A 6,000-nucleotide genomic window follows, 5' to 3' on the forward strand; every position below is an offset into this window, starting at 1 on the left:
AATAAAAGAGTTGGAGAGAGAAAGGAAAGTGGAAGGACGGAGATGAACGGAACTGAAAGGAAAGTGAGATGAGGAAAGGGGTCAAGGAAATGATAGGATGGGACGGTACAGGAATGGGCAGTGAAGCAGGAGAGGGAGGGAGAGGATGGAGGGAAAGCGAGTGTGAGGGGAAGGATGGAAGGGAAAAGAAGAAGGTAGAGGGGAAGAAAAGGGAAGGAAAGACGTGAAAGGGCAGAGGAGAAATAATAGAAAGGTGTGGGAAGAGGAGGGAAGGAAGAGGGAGCAGTGTGTGGTGAGGGAAAAGGGGGAGGAGGAAGTAGAGAGGTGTGAAAAAAAGGGAGAGGAAGAGGGAAAGAATGAGGGGAAAGAGAAAGGAAAGGAAGGAAGAGTGGGAGGGAAAAGGGTAGGAAGTAGGAAGGGGGAGAGGAGGGAAAGGGGTCGTGTGAATATGAGGGGAAGAGGAGAAAGAGGAGGGAAGTGTAAGAGTGGAGAGATAAGGCAAGCGGCACAGGGATATCTCGCCCCCTTGCAAAAGTTAGCCTGAAGCAGATGCGGCCGAGAAATTCCAAGGCTTTAGGAAATGGAGCTTTGGTGTTGCGGAAGGAAAGAGCTGGACGGGTGACAGGCAGACAGACAGGAAGAAAATAGACAGACGGACAGGAAGGCGGCCCAGCAAAAGAGACAGGTACACAGAGATACGGACAGAGAAAGGCAGGCACGACATCAGGTGACAGAAATAAATACACACGGATAAACAAACAGCAGCAGACACACACAGACAGGCAGAATGACACACAGATGCACAACGAGACAGAGAAAGACAGGCAGGGGATCAGAAAGTGACAGATAACACACACACACACACACACACACACACACACACACACACACACACACACACACAGCCCCACTAAACAAACACATCGCCACGGCAAACATTAATATAAACACAGGTCAGTTTACACTGGCAGTAATTACCAGCCACACGCCCTGATAAGTGTGTAAGTGTTTAAGTACTGAAATATTTAAGTAGTTAAGTATCTGAGTATTTACGAATGTTAAGTGTGTGAATATTAAAGTACTGACGCATTTAAGTATGTAAGTATAAGGCATTCCACTACCTAAAAATCAGAGTTCCTAAGGCTGATGATGATGATGATGATGATGATGATGATGATGATGATGATGATGGTGGTGGTGGCGGTGGTGGTGGTGACAGCGGCGGTGGCGAATGATGATGATGATGATGATGGTGATGATGATGATGATGATGATGGTGATGATGATGACGACAATACTGATGATGACGGTGACGATAACGATGATGATGATGATGATGGTGTGTGTGTGTGTGTGTGTGTGTGTGTGTGTGTGTGTGTGTGTGTGTGTGTGTGTGTGTGTGTGTGTGTGTGTGTGTGTGTGCAGTCATTAAAGCTTGTCACTAATTAACATTATTACGAACAATACAATTATGTTAATCAGGCAAAGGGACGCCCCCTTTGTTCAGCAATTTCGTAATTACAATGAGTGTGTAAGTCTGACGCTCCATCACAGCCTAAGATATTACGTGTGTGTGTGTGTGTGTGTGTGTGTGTGTTTATGCGGAGTTTATATTAAAAGTGTGTGTGTGTGTGTGTGTGTGTGTGTGTGTGTGTGTGTGTGTGTGTGTGTGTGTGTGTGTGTGTGTGTGTGTTTATGTGGAGTTTATATTAAAAGTGTGTGTGTGTGTGTGTGTGTGTGTGTGTGTGTGTGTGTGTGTGTGTGTGTGTGTGTGTGTGTGAATGTATGTATGTGTGTATGTATATATGTATGTATGTATGTATGTATGATGTTAAGCCTATTAGTGAGTATGTATATATGTATAACTAATCGAAGAAGTATATATTGCCAGCGAGGAATTTACCATCACACCCTGCCAACCTCAATGATGCGATATACAGCATACTGGTGGATATACTCTCGTCATTATACGTCTTTCACATAAACTTGGCCCAGAAATTCGTCCTTCTATGGCTTCTTTCACGGTGGCAGATGAAAAACAATACCACGGCTCTACATCCTTCCCGTAGCACTTCTTCGTGACAAACATCCTAGTGTTAAATATACAACCCCGGATTCGTGATGGGGGGAAGACAGGTTTAAGCCAAGTTACTGTAAAAGGAGTATAGTTCACGATAAAAGAGGACCTGCTGTTTTGCGCTAAGATTTTTCGAAGCTTTGTTAGGGCACACTGGTAACTTTCGAAATACGGCGAGGCGATAAGCAGAATCCACAATAAATAAGCGAATAAATAAATAAAAGTTTCATTATTGCGTAACTAAGTGTGGATCCGTATTCCTCCCCTCCCCAACTCTACAGTGTGAGGCAAAAATTCGTTTACTATCCTACTGCGTCTGCGTCACACTTAGGGCACGTCCGTCACCTTCCTCCCCCCGACATCAAAGAAACTCCTCCACGGGCGGGGAAATGTGCCAAATCTCTCTCACTTGACGAATATTAGCCAGCAGAGAAAATTGAGAAGTGTCAGAAGTGAAATAATGGGAGAATTTTCGTGCCCGGCTGTTCGCTACCATATTTCAAAATGTATCGTTCGAGAGCATCAAAGCAGAGCGAGAGTAGCGAAATTTGCGACACCCCCTTTTTTCACTGATGGTAAAGACAATCGCATTACCTCCCGCCTCTAGCATTATGCAATTGCAGGGGGGGTGGAATACTGTAGAGGGGATGATGGGGATACGGGAGAAGGGAGGGTGTGGTAGGGAATGGGGGTAAGGGGAAGGGAGAGGGTGAGGGGGAAGGAGAGCGTGAGGAGGAAGGGAGGGATGAGGGGGGAAGGAAGAGCGTTAGGAGAAGGGAGGGCGTGAGTGGGGTGGGAGACGGTGAAGGAGAAGGGAGGGGGTGAGGAAGGTGATGGGAAGGTAGGATGAGAGAAGAAGGGGAGAGGGGAGGAAGGGAAAGGGGTGATAACGGGAAATGGAGGTGGTGGTGATAGGAGGGGGAAAGAGGGAAAGAAGGGTGAGTGGGGAGAGTGTTGGGGCGCGGTGGGAGGGGAAGGGAGGGGGAAGGGGAAAAGGCTGAAAGGGAGAGTGGGAAAGGAAGAGGGGGTAGGGTGGGCGGTAAGGTGGGACAGGGAAGGGAGGGGAGGGGAGGGGGTGATGGGAAACTGGGTGGAGGGGGGATAGTGAGGGACTGGAAAATGAGGGGAATGATGCAGAGGGGATGCGGTTTTATAGAGGGGGATGTAGATTATAATTTTCAACGTGCCTTTGTTATGTAAGTACAGCACGTTTCTCTCTCTCTCTCTCTCTCTCTCTCTCACTAATTAAAAACCCATTCGAACAGAACAAATACTACACCACCTGTCCAGATACCTTCGTTTGTTTACCTTTCACCACCCCGACGCTCCCGTTACCATGACAACGATCCCACACCCGGACGATCTTCTTCGTTCCAGACCTCCGTATAAATTAATAACTAAATAAAAATACACAAATAAATAGGAGAAAATATTACCTCATCTCCCCCTAGTGTCAGAAAAATATAAACAGTTTTTATATCGTATCAGGAAAATACTCTCCTAACATCAAGAAAACATTGCTTCGGATATTTCCTTCTCTCGTGCCAAAATAATGACGAATAATAATACCACAGATGTTTCGTCGAGCTTGCCAGGTAAATATTACATCAAGGTATTTTTCCTATGAAGAAAAAAATACCTTAACGTTCCATAATAATAATAATAAAAAAAACGATAATAATAAAAATAATAACAATAATAATAATAATAATGATGATGATGATGATGGACGGTGGTGGTGGTGGTGACAATGATGATGACGATGATGATGATGATGATGATGATGATGATGATGATGATGATGACGATGATGATGATGATGATGATGGATGATGATGATGATGATGATAATAATAATAATAATAATAATAATAATAATAATAATAATAACAACAATAATAATAATAGTAAACTGCCTTCAGGTCAGGAAAATATCATAAGCCCTCCTCGCCTAAAAAAAAATATTATCCTTACTTTTTTCTCTATCTATCTATAGCCCGACGCCCTAATCCCGCAAAAGGTGGCCGCAGACAAAACGCCTCCAAGTCGCTCTGTCACCCACCATTTGACTGCCCTCCCCCCAGCTCATTCCCCCTCCCTCATATACCATTTTTTCCCTCGTTAAAATATTCCCTACAATTTTCCCTCCTGCCAGAAAAAAAAAATATATATAACAACTTTTTTCGTGATAAAAAAAAAAATATATATTACAAGTTCCCCCTTCCTCCCAACCATGAAAAAATTACCTGTATTTTCCTTACCCCTCAGGAAAATATTACCTTTAGCCTCCCCTTGCGTCAGTGGAAAAAAAAAAGAAAAAAAAAAGATAGTGAGCGAATTTTAAGAACCTGAGGGTCAGAGAAGAAAGTCCATTAGAGATTAACGTGAGTAGGGGATGAAGTGGTGAGGGGGTGGTGATGATGATGATGATGATGATGATGATGAACGTGAGTAAGGATGAAGTGATGAGGGGTGGTGGTGGTGGTGGTGGTGGTGGTGGTGGTGGTGGTGGTGGTGGTGGTGGTGGTGGTGGTGATGATGATGATGATGATGTATTAAGAGATCCACGAAAAGTACTTCACTCAGACACACACATTTCCAAGTAATAATTTTCTCCTTTCCTTCCTTCCACTTCCTTCTCTGCTTCCTTCCTCTTCTCTTTATTTCTCTTCCTTCCTTCCTCCCTCTGCTTTGCATTCTCCCTTTTTCTCTTATTCTCTTCCTTCCTTATTCTTCTTTTGTTTCCTCCCTCCTTTCTTTCTCTCCCTTCTGTCTTCTCCCTTCCTCTCTTCTCATCTCTTCCATCGATTACCCTTCTTCATAATCTTCCTCCTGCTTTTTCCTCCCTTCGTTCTTCTCTTTTCTTCTGCATTCTCTCTCTCTCTCTCTCTCTCTCTCTCTCTCTCTCTCTCTCGATGAACCCAAATCTTACAAGAAAATAAACGAGAATTTCACATCCACGAAGAATCTTAAGAACACTGAGAATTTATAAAAATGTCACCAAAAGCGTACGTCACCAAAATCTTAGAAAAAATACTTGAATCTACGCAAATCGTACGAAAAAATACTCGAATATTCAAAAATCTTACACAAAAATACTCGAATATACAAAACTTTAACGCAAAGATACTCGAATATACAATAATCTTACACAAAAACTCTCGAATATACAAAAATCTTACGCAAAAATACTCGAATATACAAAAATCTTACGCAAAAATACTCGAATATACAAAAATCTTACGCAAAAATACTCGAATATACAAAAATCTTACGCAAAAAATATTTAAATATATACAAATCTTACGCAAAAATACTCGAATATACAAAAATCTTACGCAAAAATACTCAAATATATACAAATCTTACGCAAAAATACTCGAATATACAAAAATCTTACACAAAAATACTCAAATATATACAAATCTTACGCAAAAATACTCGAATATACAGAAATCTTCCACAAAAATACTCAAATATATACAAATCTTACGCAAAAATACTCGAATATACAAAAATCATATGAAAAAATGCTGGAATCTGCGAAAATCTTACGAAAAAAGAGGTAGAGATCGCTTAGCCGTGTGAGGGATGAGATTTGTGTAGGTCTGTCCTTCGCAGTCGGATGGTTACCTGTCCCGGGCTAATTAATCATGACGGGCAGGTAAACAAGGAAGGAGGAGGAGGAGGAGGAGATTATGAGAATAGTGGAGAATGAAGATGATGATGATGATGATGATGATGATGTGACGGGGAAGAAAAAACTGAGAACTGGGTAACAGGGAAGAGGAGGCGGACAAAATTCTCCAGCCTAATGTAAACGGTGTGTATGAATGTATGTGTATGTATGTATGTTATGTATGTATGTGTGTATGTACCGGTATGTGTATGTATGTAACAAAACTTGTAACTCTGACAAACGT

This window comes from Coenobita brevimanus, chromosome 46 (assembly GCF_032717465.1).
Source record: "Coenobita brevimanus isolate Jiangsu-jjx chromosome 46, ASM3271746v2, whole genome shotgun sequence".
In the NCBI taxonomy this organism is placed as follows: domain Eukaryota; kingdom Metazoa; phylum Arthropoda; class Malacostraca; order Decapoda; family Coenobitidae; genus Coenobita; species Coenobita brevimanus.